The 15,263-nt window shown below is 43.3% G+C and overlaps 1 protein-coding gene and 1 long non-coding RNA gene across 2 annotated transcripts in view; one reads left to right on the forward strand and one right to left on the reverse strand.

The window, feature by feature from the left end:
- CLDN10 (claudin 10) overlaps nt 1-15,263 on the reverse strand; it is a 58,223-nt gene that overhangs the window by 15,146 nt on the left and 27,814 nt on the right. The window lies entirely within an intron of this gene.
- Nucleotides 299-7,725, forward strand: LOC113948081. Its single transcript, XR_003527978.1, has 3 exons — nt 299-487; nt 5,698-5,859; nt 6,896-7,725. It is a non-coding gene; the product is annotated as an uncharacterized LOC113948081 (long non-coding RNA).

The following is a 15,263-nucleotide window of genomic DNA, read 5'->3' on the forward strand; positions in this document are numbered from 1 at the left end:
GCGGAGCCGAGCGGGGCGGGGGCGGCGGCCGCGGCCGCCCCGGGCCGCGCAGCCCAATCAGCACAGGGAGCTCCCGGCGCCCCCGGGGCCGCCCCCGCCCTGCCCGAGCCTCGGCAGTGCCCCGGGGTCCCTCCGGCCGAGCCCGGAGCGCTGCCCCTCGGGCGGACCCCGGCCGGGCGCGGGGCACTCCCCGGGGTGGCGATATAAACCAGACCCGAAAACAAACAAACAGCAACGCGACCTGTAATTTGGGTTTAGTTTCCCCGTCCCCTGCAGGTGCGCGTGCAGAGGACGGGACGGGGTGACAGCAATGGGAGAGGTGCGGCCTCAGCGTCTCCTCAGTAGCTCCAAGTTTGCATCTCTTTCCGCATGCAGACGTCCCCCTGCCCTCCCCCCCCAAAAAAACCAGCTCTGCCTAGGAAATGGTTTTGAGGAATTCTTGTACAATACAAGTGTGCTGAACTTATAGAGTGCTCCGTACAAGGAGGTAAGCTTTTGAAACGCATAGCGAGGTATTTTAATCCTCCGAATTTCAGCTGGCCCTCTGTTATTACCCGGCTACAGACGATACAGCGTTTAATACCTGTTTTTGTAATTTGAGGTGATGAACTTGGGATTTTCTGCCTCACTTTTAATGCACTGGCATTCGAGCCTAAATCTCACAGGTGTAGTGTTATCCACAGCGGTTTCACCTTCTGTTTGAAGCTGTTTACTTTCCACATCAGTAGTATATTTGCTATTGATGTGGAAAGTACACTGCCGGTCTTTACTTTCCTCCTATTTATTTCAAAACTATTGTTACATTTTCTAAACCTTTTTGCCAGATGGGCAATCATTGGAGGATAAGAAGCCACATTTGCATCATTATTCTTCTGATGAATGCTCTTTGGTTGTGCCGGGCACAAACCCGGATGTAATCACTTACAGACATATATTTAAAAAAAAAAAAAAAAGGAAAAAACCCCAGAGTTAGGTGTACCCTTGGGTGTGTGTCAGAACTCAATGGGAACAGGGTGTTTGTTGATCTGTTAATGCCCCAGCAGGATAAAAGGGGGTCCACAGACGCATTTACTGACGTAGTGGCTCTGCCTGCTCTCTGCCTCCTTGGTACCCTCCAACTTGCAGGTGACGCACAGAGGCACTGGCAGAGACAAGGGAGAGGGGAAAGCAGGCAGTAGGCTTGTTTGCACAGCAGCATTGGGTATGCAATATGCTACAGCTCTGTTCAACCTCTGTGCCAAGATGCCTTCTCTCCTCAGGAGGGAAAAGAAAGAGAAAGGGTCATGAGGTGGGTGAGCCACCCTTTCTTGCGGTGTCAGGAAGTAGCCAGAGCTCACTTTGGGACACAGGGAAGTGCTTCTGAGTTCAGTGAACAGGGACACGACTGTAGATCCAAGTCACATCTCTGTGATGTTATGATCTACTTATCGTAGGGCATGGCAGCAATAAGGAAAAAGAAAAGAAAAAGATTTTTGAATATTTTCCTCCATCATGGCACTTTGAGATCTTGCAGACCTGAATTTTGGTGGTGGTAGTGGTAAACTAGGCCAATCCAAGCTATCAGCTGGGATCTAATTGAGTCTGCAGTAGGAGTCTTGAGTCCAAGCCTGGGTCGTCATGCTTTCTTGACATGGGGAGCTCACCTGTTCTTTTATTGATAACACTGCTTTGGTTGGTGAATACAGGGTGTGGTGTCTGGGCAAATTTTGGTCAGGGCCCATCAGAAGTTTTGGTGTGCTGCCACAGAAGGCTGGAGTCAGTGTTGAAGGATAGAAACACAGCCAGGATACTTCTAGGCCTGAGTCTGAGCCCCAGGGAGGAAGAGGAGCTTCCTGACAAGCATAGGCATCCCTTCCCAGAGGGGCTATGGAAGCAGCAGGCTGGTGAGTAACCCTGCTAAAGGTGGGTAGCCCTGCTGAAGCTGCTGTAGACTCTGGCTGAGATGTCCAACAACCAGTTCTGCTGTCCCAGACCATGCTGCTTTCAACAGAGCTGGACTAGCTGCAATGTGCAGTATGGATCCATGGGTCTCTGATGGCCACCTGTCTGCTGCCAGGAACTTCAAGGGGAGGCCCTGCAGGTGGCTTAGGACAGATGAAGTTAATTCCACCTCAGACCCAGTCCCTGCCTGTCAGCAAGGACCTTTCAAGCATATATGTTCATTCCCTTGTAAACCCTGTTTTATCCAGAATGTTGTAAAGTGGCCTCAGTGTACATGAGAATCAGACTTGCTTCACGGAAAGGCTCCTCCTTTTTACTCCTGACACTGTTGCTTTTGAGGGTGTTTTATGTTACTAGTCCAGTTGTTGCCATCTTTCTCATCTAAAATCAAAGCAAGATAAAACCAAAGCTTCTGATCTTATTTGTGGTGATGTAAACCCAAAATGACATAGTGGAGGGCTGAGCATTTACCCCAGGTTGAAAAGTAGGAGAAGTTGCAAGAGATACTCTTCCCTGGTGGCATTTTGTTCGTGCTGGCTGGATCTGCAGAGGTTAAACATGGCAAAATATTCTTCTGTGAGGCTGTATTTCTCCCCTTATCATGCGTTCAGCTTCTTTCTGTTATACAACTGCAAGTCCCTCTGTTGTGAGCTTAACTCATATGTTTTTCAGGGAACAATGGTCCCTTTTCTCCCTGTTGTTGTGGTAGGAACTTAACATACCTATGAAGACATGCCTATATCTCCCTTCAACCTCTGTCTTCCTGCCATCATAGCTCTGGCTTTGGATTTGCTTACTTGGCTTTCTTAGCTATTTATATCTAATGTATTAGAATGAAAGACTTGGACTTTGCTTTGTTTTTTTTGTTTGTTTGGTTTGGTTTTTTGTTTGGTTGGTTTTTTGTTTTGTTTTGGGGTTTTTTTGTTGTTGTTCGTTGTTGTTTTTGTTTTGTTGTTTTTATTTTTTTTATTGTTCCTGTGTTTTGGGACAAGGTATGACTTGGGATTTTTTTTTTTTTTTTTTTTTTTTTAAGTTCCCCAGACCACTGTGGGACTGATTTCTGTTCTTTTCTGTACATAAGTTGATCAGGTCATTGCAATAGCACAGGTTTGTGCTAGGTAATTTGAGTGTGGGTTTTATTCCCTTAGACTGGGTGAGAAAAGTGCTCATTTCTTTTTGTAAGAAAACCAACCCTTGTGGTTCATTTTTTGTGACAAGTTTCATTGACTCTTGGTCATAGAAACAGCATTTTGGGGGGAAATATTAGTGAGTGTTTAGAATAGACTATTTCATTTGGAAGGGACCTATGTTAATCATCCAGTCCAACTGCCTGAGCAATTCAGAGCTGACTAAAAGTTAAAGCACATTATTAAGGGTATATCCAAATGCCTTTTAAACACTGACAGGTTTGGGACATCAATCACCTCTCTTGGAAGCTTGTTCCAGGGTTTGACCACTCTCTTAGTAAAGAAGTGTTTCCTAATGTCCAGTCTAAACCTTACCTGGTGCAGCTTTGAATCATTCCCAGGGAGAAGAGATCAGGATATCCCTCTGCTCTTCCCCTCCAAAAGAAGCTGCAAAGAGCAATGGGGTTGCCCCTCAGCCTCCTTTCCTCCAAACGACAAGCCCAGTTCCTTAGCCACTTCTCATAAGACATTCCTTCTGCCTTTTCACCAGCTGTTGCCTTCCTCTGGACACATTCAAGGACCTCAACACCTTCTGAAATTGTGGGGCCCAGCGCTGCTCACAGCACTCCAGGTGAGGCCACACCAATGCTAAAACAGTGGGATAATCACCTCTTTTCCCTTGCTGCTGACGCTGTGTTTGATGCACTCCAGGATGGGATTTGCCCTCCTGGCTACCAGGACACACAGCTGGCTCACATTGATCCTGCTGCCAACCAGCACCCCCAGATCCCTTTCTGCAGGGCTGCTCTGCAGCCACTGCTCTCTTGATTTGTACTTGTTCCCAGCATTACTCTGTCCCAGGTGCAGAATCCAACATATGAGCTTGTTAAATTTCATCCCATTAATCATAGCTCAGTGCTTTGGTTTATCCAGATTACTCTGCAAGACCTTTTGTCCCTCGTGAGTGTCAACAGCAACTCTCACTTTGGTATCATCAGCAAACTTCCTAATGGTGTGTTCAGGTCCTGCATCCAGATTGTCGATAAATACATTGAACAGGTCTGGCCCCCAGGACTGAGCCCCCAGGAGCACTGCCAGTGACTGATCACCAGCCAGAAGTAACCCCACTCACTACAAGCCTTTGAGCTCTGCCCCTCAGCCAGTTCTTCACCCAGCACACCATCAACCCATTCATCCCACTGCTGGACGAGTTGTGCAGAAGGGTGCTGTGATGGACAGTATGAAAAACTGACTGAAATACAGAAAAACTACATCCACCACCTTCCCTTCATCCACTGGGTGGGTGGCTTTATCATAGAAGGATATGAAATGAGTTAAACAGGACCTTCCTTTTGTGAGCCCGTACTGACTGTGCCTGATGATTGCATTGTTCTTTAAATACCTTTCAACAGTATCCAGTGTGATCTTCTCTGTAATTTTTCCAGGAATTTAAGTTAGACTAACAGGTCTGTAGTTCCCTGGGTCTTCCCTCACAGCCTTCTTGTAGATTGGAGTAACACTGGGAGCTTTCAATCAGCAGGGTCCTCCCCAGACTCACCAGATTTTTTAACTACACACCTTTTACAAATCAGAATGGAATATTAATAAATAGTTGGTTTTTTATAATGTACAAAAGTTTATTGTATTGTCATGTACAGAAGAGCCTTTCAGAAAGGGGTTTGCTTGCAATCTGAAATACAGGATATTATTTTAGCTCTTGCAGGATCAAAATCACAAAGCAATTGTTATTGCCTTGTAAGTTAAACACCGGATGACAACAGCATTTGTTCTGCAGCCAGGATAAGCAGGCTAGGGTCGTTATGCCTTTGTCCCAGAGTAATTTTTCTTGTAATTTTACTATGCACAGGTTGGGCAACTTGAGACTCTTTCCTGGCTCTGCCATGTTATGATTTCCAGGGTGCCTAGAGCACTTGTGCAAAAGGAAAAAAACCCCAACTTTGTTTTTCTAAGGCTGAAGGACAACTTCCTTGTTTGCTAAGGTTTCCCTGAGAATCTGAATATTGAAAAGGTAAGGCAGACGTGGGGAACACAGGCTTGTAAGTATGTCATATCTGGGCAAAGTCAAGTCTGCTGTCAGCCATAGATCTGGGGAATACACCTCAAATTGGTGTGTACATTAGAGGAGATTAACACAACTGTAAATGAGGAACTTGCACAGTGTTCTGCATTGTGCAGAAAAAAGTGTTGCCTAAAAATTGAGCAACTAGATCCTCTTCCCCAAAGGAAAGTAAACAAAGGAATGTTTCTGTGTCACCTAAAAAAAAAAATCCCTCAGAGTGGGAACATCAGTTAATAATCACCAGTCCTTGCTGGGGTTGCCGCTTTGTTTTTCTTAAGCAGTGAGAAATGGAATTAAATTAAATTACTGCATGTCTCTTGTAAACTGCCAGGACAAGAATGATTTTAAGCTATGTGGTTCATATATTACATAACAAAAAGTAAAAACTTAATAGGAACTGACAATCTAGAGCATTTTAAAGGAGTGAAAAATTGCATTCCACGAGCCAATAAACTTTCCCCTCTGTCATTCTGTTCAGTGCCCTCAGACATTACAGACTTTGTTTCTTGACACTGACATTAATGCATTGTTTCTTTCTTTTTTTTTCAGCTCGCCTTAATTCTGTTGAGAAAAGCCTATGTTGTTCCCTGAAAGTTTGTAATACAATGCTTTTAAAAATAGATATAACCTGTTTAACAAACTCAGCAGGAAATGTGAAGAAGTGCATCTCCTACTTTACTGGAGGTGCATTCCACCTGGCCAACAGCACAGGTGCAGCTCTCATCCTTCAGAAGTGGCCTCCACATCAAATTAAGTTTTGCTAAACACAGGCAGGTCATAGTGTAAAGAAAGGAAACCTCTGGACAGATTTTTAGAACTTGTGGCCATATGTAGTGCAATTTAGAAAGTGTTTGCAAAATAAAAGTATACTGTAGCTAATGGAATTTAAAAGGATTTAATTGTGGTGGGAGGCAAATAAGCAAAAGTCTTTCTAAAGCAGCTAGTGTTCAGAAGCAATCCTTGCCAATGAGCCATAAAGAGAAAGAAGCTGAGTCCTGACCAGTGTCTAAATGGCAGGAAAGCGTTCAGATCTTGGTGTTCTTGGAGCAGGAGCACTTTGCCACTGAGTGTCCTCTGTCCTCTGTCCTCGTGTGCCACAGCTGGTCTTTGCTGTTTCCTAAGCACCTGGTGGTTCTGGGCATGAGGAGTCTGTTGTCTTCTATGGGAACCAGAATGGCTCCCAGCTGGAGGACTCACAGAAGCGGGAGCCAACCTTCTGGGGGGAGCACAGCAAGGGCAAGGGGCACAAGTTGGAAGGTGGGAAATTCCCACTAGATATTAGAAAAAAATTCTTGCTGGAAGGATGGTCATGCACTGGAGCAGGCTGCCCAAAGAGGCTGTGGGATCTCCCTCCTTGGAGGTGCTCGACTTAACTGGCCCTGAACAAGCCCATCTGATTAGACGTGTTTTGGACTAGATGACCTCTGAAGGTCCCTCCTAACCTAACTTATTCTATTACCCTGTGATTTTGTTACCTCACTGGAGCAAACAGAGTAGTACTGGGACTCATTTGGCTTATTATAGCTCTAAGTGGCACCCCGGTGCACTAATGATTACAGATTATATGTTATGCTCAGAACATAATTCCATGTGGTCCCTTCTACCCTGTTATTTAGCCCACATGCTGATATCTTCTTTTCACAGATATGTGTATTTCAGATCATAACAGCAGTACATTTAACTACTTTTTCAGCTAATTACACATAGGGAAATTTTTCCATGGCTATCCTATTTTTATTTTTTTTAGTGTGCCTCTGGATATGCTAAAGAAAACCCAAAGCAGAGAACATGACACAGAAACCTTTAGCTCTGCTGGTGTAATACCCTTCCCAAGACAGCAGAGCAGGGATGAGAAGAAGAGAAGCTTCTGGAAAAGAGGGACTCATTTCCCAAGTGGATGCAGGAGCAAAGCTGCTAAGTGTGTGCTTCAGCTAATAGGGGGGTGGCAGCAACCAGAGACAGCAGTCGAGGAAATGTGAGATTACTGGCAAAGGTCCTGGAGGAGGCAGAAATAAGGTGCAGAAGAGCATGAATGAAGGGTGATAACTTACCATGTTCTTTTTACTTAGCCCTGCTTAGGTGCAGCCTAGCCCTCAACACAAATTTGTCCCAGTTTCCAATTTGGAGGAAGGGAAGACAGGTGAAGGTGAGCATCTGCTTATACCTTGCCACCAGTATCTCTATCTGCAAGGAAGCTCTTCCATATGCCCTGCTCCAGTTCCTCTCCCCAGTTCCTACAGCAGCTCCTTATTCACTCAGGGAAGAGCTGTGGTATGAAGAGGGCGTTGTGGTTTACTGTCCCAGGCCCCACTGATTATCAGGCACCAATTGTCCCAGCTGGTGGCATAGAAAGATTTAATTTAACTGAGAGCATGAAAACCACAACCTGGAGCAAAGCAGCTTCTGTAGTGTGACCTAATTTGAGAGCAAATGGACTGGGATCAAAAAAGGTCATGGTGACAAAGTGGAGTTAAAAGCTGACTTAGATCAACATGCTCAAGCAATTGAGAAACAAAGGGAATAAGGAAATAACATGTGACAGATTCAAAAATCAATAAACAGGTTGTGGTTAATGTGTATTTGATCTGTCATCAATACTGCTTTTGATCCTACTGGTTTGATTTGGTCTCTGAAGTGGTGTGTGTATTTGAAAGAGAAGTGATAGCCAGACTGGTTTGACAGAAGTGGGTAAAACCCTCCGGCAAAAAGGGGGATTGCCTCCAGGTGAAGAGGCTCTTGGATAAAATCAAAATTAAATCTGCTGAGCTTAAGGAATCACAACTGAAAATGGCAGTAATGAGATCTGAGGAGAAAATGAACGCCTTAAAAACATAGCTGTCAATGTCAGCATGTTTTGTGCTGAGGAATATGATTGAGTTTTCCTTGTCTTCCCATCCACCGAGAGCACAGCCTAGTCAAAAAATGGATCAAATGTACTTGGAAGTTTTTTTAGTGTACCAAGCAGCACTTCAGCTCATTTTTGTGTGAATTTTGTGTGTGGCACAGGGTTTTTCTTTTCCTTCAGTGCAATGTTGTGCGTCCACACTGAATCTTGAGAAAACAGTCCACCAGTGTCTACTGTGTGCAGTAAATGAAGCAGTATATTACCTAGGAGAAAAATCATTTGGACCTCTTATTTTTGCTGGGTCACAGTCTGGAGTAGCCAACCACACATTTGCCAAGGGCAGGACATAATGTGCTTTGTCTGTTATGTTAATGCTTTCCTAGTCCTATACAAAAAGTATTTTTCTTTGATTGCATTGCAGTAGCTCTACCTTGCCATTGCCTTTGCAAAGAAATAAAGCCTTTTCCACTGATATAGAGATCCAAGTATGCGCTGTGGTTTTTTTCTGTTTTCCTCATTGTTCAAGTGTCTTTTCTCAGCTGACTATTTATTTCAGGGGCTCATTTAGATGTTCATTTTAGCTTTTTAATTCAGTTGAGCTGCAAGCCATGTGAAGAAGCACAGAGTCACTTTTGAGACTTTAGCATTAATACTATGTAAAATCTCTTTTTTCATATCAGAAATGCATTTCAACTTTTAGAAAAGGAGAAAAACAATTTTGACCGAAGTCCAGTTTGTAAGGAATGTTTGCAGCACTGGATGGTGCCTCATGCACATGGTCAATATTTCTGATTTTGGTGGTAAGGCTTTATGTGGATTTAAATATTACACTGTTTTGGGGGGGGGGTTTCCCCAAAAAAGCTGTATAGTGGGAGAAAATGGGATAATGCAGGAATCTCTTTACTTGGTGCTAGCTGTGGGAAAATTCAGTTTCCTTTTCTTTCCCAGTTTCTGGTGTAGTTATTTTATGTAGACAGGAGTCAGAAAATCTTCCAACAGCAAATATATATATTTCAGAAGTCTCTAGGTGACAAAGTGGTGGATTTTGATTGTGAATTGCTTGATAGATATCAGCAAAACAAAAATGCCTGCAGATGCCAAATAGTGAGATTGGAGATACCAATGTATTTGGTTTTTTTAGTGACTGCTCTTTGTTTTTCTACAGGTGCACTATTGACAAAAATTACTTTCAATGATATCTGAGGATTAAGGGTTTATTTGGAAAGATAGCCCAGAGCATTTTATTTATGTGGTATTCTGGGAAGTGTTAACTTTTCTATGTACATACGGGAAAAACCTGATTTGGTAAGAGAGGTTTAGGACGTGGCATGCAAAAGCTACAGGTTTGCTGCATTCAGTAAAAGACTTGACACAAATGTTAAAATTTAGCTGGAGGAAGTGTTTGTGTTATCGCTGGATATACTGTTAATGTGAAGTTCTGTGCTTTAGTATGAAATGCAAAACATAATAAAGTAGGAAATTCAATTGCCATTCATAAATCCCACCTTACCCCCTCCAGTCCCATTAAATACAGGGCATCTCTGGAAAGTGTGTAGATTTATGGGATGAATTTTCCTGCCTGTAAAGGAAACCTAGAGCCATTGGCTCTAGGCATAGGCATTAGCTTACTGATGCCTGTGTGTGGGCTGGTCAGTGGTGGAGCGCACTAGAGCCATGTGGAGCTGCAGTTCTGTGCCAGCCATTGTCCTCACTAGGCACCTTCCAGGGAGACGTCACATGCTCTGAGCTGTGAAAATATTGATTTTGGGATCACATGCCTCAACAAGTTTCAATTTTTCTCCCATCCCAAACAGGATCTAAGTTCAAGCTGGGATCCTCGTCAAGCAGGTGTATGCCCTGGAGGTTGCTACAAGCCCTTTGGCTGCCTGTACTTTGCAGGAGGTTTTACCCACCTCTGCCACAACTGTTCTCCAGCTCTGGCAGCACAACCCCAGTGCCAGACACCTCCGCAGGCTGAGGTTTGCTTAAGCATGACCCAAGGCATAAGTCCCTCTTTCCCGTCTGCAGCCTCTCTCTGTTTCAAGCCACTGTTTCTAGAGAGGCGCTGGCCAAAGGTTTCCAACCCCAGGCAGGTGTTACTCTCTAGCTCTACACAGGGTGACCAGAGAAATGAAAGACATGATGGGTTTTGAGGATTGAGTTTAAAGTATAGAAATGAAAAGCCACAGTTAAACCAAAGGGAAAGCGTAATCCTCTTCCATGTTCAACAAAAGTTAATTTTCTTCTTTTTCTAGCAAACCTCATACCCGTAGCACTAACTGAGCAGCCTCTGCTCACCCACTCCACCAGCCTAATATCATCCTGGTCTCTTCTAGGTTTCCCACCTGACTCCACACATTGGCTGCCTGCTCTTATCCCAGTGAGTCATGGCATGAGTGGTTCAGCAGACAGGCACCCTTGAGTCTTGAGCCCTCATCCCTCTACCTCTCTCATGTCTCCAGCAGCGACTCCCTCAGGAAGTGTCTCGGGCAAGCAGAAACAGCCCAGTTTCCCTGTGAACCTCACAGATGCAGTTGTGTTTCTTGGCTTTTGGCAGGGAGCAGCAGCATCCTTGGATGCGTGGCAGCTGACAGACTCTTTGCCCAGATGCATTTCAGTGATTAACCTGCTGTCTCCATCTGTCAGCTTAGGAGTTTCTATGCCACACCAAAAAAGACAGGAAAGTTAAAGATTAGGTTGAACTCCCTTTGACTGATATGATGCCCCGAGGGTGGGCATCCCTATGGATATTCAGCTAGATATCTACCATGTGGCTGGAGCAATACAGAGAGCTGTAAATAATGCCCATAACAGCTTGTGTTGTAGATTTGCTCTCCAAACAAGGCTTAGAGAAGCTAAGGGGCTGTGTTTTCCAAAACAGAATTGTAAGAGGTCACTCTCCTGTTTGTGCTGCCCCTGAACCCAACCTCTCTTCTGCAAGACGTTTCTCGGCACGCTGGTGGTCTGTTGGCTTGTGAGAATGGTCCTTGCCAAATTCTTCAGGCACAGAATAGGTTGTTCCCTTCTCATTTGTAAAGCATTTTGGTTAATATCTAATGAGAAGTGCCTTTGAACTGCTGAACTTTAAACTTGGTGGAAGAAGCCCTCCCTCGAGTACATCAAAGCCCACAGCTGTGCTTAGGGGAAAGATTCATGCCACATACTCATCAAGCCGAGAAATTATTCCAAGTCCTTTATGTGGCACAGGCATCACTGAATATATTAATATGCACAAGTAAATAAAATAAAGCCATTAGACTAAGATCACAGAATCCCAGAATATTCTGAGTAGGAAGGGACCCACAAGGATCATTGAGTCCAACTCCTGGCCCTGCACAGGATCATCCCCAAGAGTTACACCATGTGCCTGAGAGTATTGTCCAAACACTTCTTGAACTCTGTCAGGCTTGGTGCTGGGACCACTTCCCCAGGGAGCCTGTTCCAGTGCCCAACCACCCTCTGGGTTTAGAACCTTTCCTAATATTCAACCTTAACCTCCCCTGACACAACTTCAGGCCATTTGCTTGGGTCCTGTCACTGGTCACCACAGAGAAGAGATCAGTGCCTGCCCCTCCTCTTCCCCTCATGAGGGAGTTGTGGACTGATACACATCCCTGAGAGCAGAATTTGCTCTGCAGGTTTTCAGACTGATATACCAACCACTGATCTTTCACAATGAAAATCTCTCATGTCTCAGAACAAAGCAAACAAGTACACTCATATATATATATAAATATATATAAAACAAATGTGTTACAAATACTTTTATATATCCCTGCCTTATATTATGTATCAGAAGAGATCAGGCTCTTATCAAAACTTGATATAGGAGAAGAATTATTAGGCAACAACCCCACCAACCACAGTTTCATGTTTTCTTATTATTAGACATGTACACTTCTCAATAAGTAAGTGTTACCACTATAAACTGATGAAGCCAATACATAAAATAGCAAGAATGAAATAAAGGTTTAGGATAAGTAGAAACCCTGATCACAGGGCTTCTCTTTGTCCACAGAATTTCTTCTGCATTAGATATTCCTACATACTACTGCCCACTACCCGTATATCCATGGGATATTTCATTACTAGAAGTGAGATGGGTGTGTAATAATTACAGCAATTCATTAGCCTTATCAGGAATTATCTAGATTTACTTGCAAAACAGAGAAGTACTTCTTTTGTAGCTTTGCTTTTCTGGCCTGAAGATGCCTACCAGGACAATAACTTCATTAGGATTTTACTTTTCATCTCTTTTTTTTTTCTTTTCCTTCTACACTGTTTGTGTTTAGAACTAGCTGTAGTGTGTAATCCATTATAGATTTCCCAAATGAGCTGGTTGTGAATTGCAGGTCACTATCTTTCATCAGTTCCACTCAAACAGCCATTTACGACAAAGTATGACATTCTGGCTTGGTTTGTTTGTGCAACAGCTGAGATTTTTGCAATGGGGAAGTAAGGTACTTGAGTCATGTCCATTTGTTTTTGATAGGGTTACAGTAGCCTTGAACAGTGAGGTGTTTCTGAGGTTCTTTTCCTGATGATTTCCAGCATTTGATGCTGATTTCACTTTTTTTCTTTTATGGCAGCAGTCATTTGTGGCTGGATAAGCCATCTCAAGCCCTTCCTGATACTCAGGTGGGCAATAAGGACAGTGTTTAGCATTTCTATGGGCCTTTTCTACTGTTGCAACACAGTGGTTTTCACTTTAGCATTCCATCACCTTCAGTAACTTACCTCTACTGTCCCAATATGTTTGCAATTTTGGCCACCACAGATGGTGGCCCTGTATAATTACTCTCTTGTGCATGTAATTTTGGAGTAATTTGTACTCATTGGTAGAGCTTGCCACTTCCATTAAAAGGATGAAGTTTCCAGGTCATGTGAATGAGCTGTAGTCCTGCTCTGTCTACTGTCTCCCTTCAGAACAGCCAGAGACTCTCTTGCACAATTATTTCTGCACTTACAGTCTTATTTAAATGGTGTCTGCTCATGACCAACTCCCTAAGTAGTTCACATCCAAAACTAACTACCAGTGGTTCTTCTTCATTATGAGCCCAGTCCTGGTGGGTTTTATTATTATTCCGGAAGCAGTGAAGGATCAACACCAGAAGAGGCAAGTCAGTGAGGGATTTAATTTGTTAATATTGGAGTATATTAATGAAAGTGTGAAGCAGCTGTGAACGCTGTTTCTCCAGCTCCCAAACCATTTTCTTATGCCCATATCAGGAAGGATCTTTAAATGCTGATGGTAAGGTTTGACTTTGCCTTACATTTATGAATTTTTTTTAGACTCGTTTTTGTTGCTTCTCAAATTAAGACAATACTACTACATAATTATTAGCTATCCCTGCCTGCGGGTAGCAAGGGTGAGGCTAAAATGCCTTTGTGCCTGGGAAGCAATCTTCAGATCGGAGACCCCAGAGAAATGCAAAATTTTCCCCACCTTTGTAGACTGAGACAACGGCAGGGCACACCATGTAACATCCCCATTTGGCCGAACCATGGCTAGAAATGCAATGCTGGCTTTGCACCTCATTTACCTTAAAAGAAGTGGTTTTGTGTGATGACTGCTGCATATATGCTTAAGGGGTAGGGTTACGTCTTAGAGCTGAAAGCAACTCTTTGTGAGTACATAAATCACAGAAGAACTGTGTTTGAAGATTGTATCATATCCAGTGGAGGTGATACAATCTCCACAAGCATGTACATCTCTGAAGTGAGTCATTATTTTGAATAATGATCCATGCTTGTTCGATTTCATGTGAGTAGTTATGAGGAAAGCTTAGCAGGAAGGGTTTACTTCAAGCTTTCAAACCCCTCCTCAAGATCCACCAGTCTGTGAAGTTTAAAGAGCACTAAGGCCATGTGAAATGGTAACAGGGATTGATGACACTTGAATAAACAGAGCTATCGATCTGTGCGACAGCTGGCATAAGTAACAATGTGGTCTAACCACAGTGACACCTCCCTTCCTCTCCCTTCCCTTGACAACCATGACTTCCTTAACACCTCTGCAAGAGACCCTTTATCCTGCTCTCTACTGCAGCATTGCTAGCAGCCCCACAAACAAAGTAATCAGAACTTCCCTTAAGTTGATTTAAATTTGAGGTAAATATGAGTAATATGACAAGTGGTGTTTGGCAATGAGCACAGTATGGGTAGCCATGTCCCACACTGTCACTGTAGAGCATTTCCTGGCAAATGCAAGAGGTGGGATTCTGTCTAACTTGGATGTCCAAAGTGCAGATGTCCACATCTGGGCTAGTCATCGGAGCTCCAGGCACCATAGTCAAAGGAATCTAGAGAGATATCAACTGACAAATATAGGGTGAAATGAGAAGAACTATGTTCCTGTTTCACTTTACTGACTGTAAAAGGAAGCAAGATGGATGGACAGATTCTTTGTAATCATCTGTATTATAAGTATCACGGGACAGGATTTTTTACTGTGTTTAAGGTTGAATCCCATATTTACAAATGGAGATAGAAACAGTCTGAAAAGGTTTTGGCATTCACAAATACAGGCTGGCAGAAACATAGTGCTTTTTTATTTCTGGAGATAAATTTTGTACCCTCTTCTGGAAAAAGTGTTTGGTACATATAAAATATGAAAAAAAAGTCTGTACAGTGAAGTCCTCTCCCCACTGTCATAGAGCAGAGTTTTTACAGGCTGACTAATCCTTCATTTCTGATCACTTACAAGTACCAGTGCATATGGTTCCTGATTTTTGAATTTATCTGCTGCTGAAGTTAATAACCAGACTGTGGCCTCTTGTGAAATATGATTTCTAAGTGAATATACTGAAGTTCACGGAAAACAAATATTTTTAGGGTTTTTTTCCTAGTTTCTATTGGTACCTGTTCGCCTGGAAAATCCAGAGCAGAAAACAACCTGGAAAGTCTGAATATAAGCTTAATTATGGCAGTTTTATATTGACATCGACATCGCTTAATTAGTGACTACACTGTTAAGATTTATGCAGCTCTGAGTTTATAATCAGATCCTATGTCCAGTCACAGGAAAGCAAACAGCAATTATTATTTCCCTTGAAGGAAGAAAAAGGACTTTTCAGGGATACATCACACTCCTTATCTCCCTGAACAAGCAAATGTGGCAGACGGATAATGCAAGCAAAAGGAACGGTTGGACCTGGGGAGTTTGACCTTGGAAGAATGGTAATTTCAGCTATCAAAAATGAGAGAGCTGCCAGTTTGCCCACTTATGTGAAAGGTTCATTGTCTGAAACTTGAAATGTGTGAAAAGGGG

The sequence above is a fragment of the Corapipo altera genome, unplaced genomic scaffold (genome assembly GCF_003945725.1).
Source record: "Corapipo altera isolate COAL_440 unplaced genomic scaffold, ASM394572v1 0, whole genome shotgun sequence".
NCBI classification, from domain to species: Eukaryota; Metazoa; Chordata; class Aves; order Passeriformes; family Pipridae; genus Corapipo; species Corapipo altera.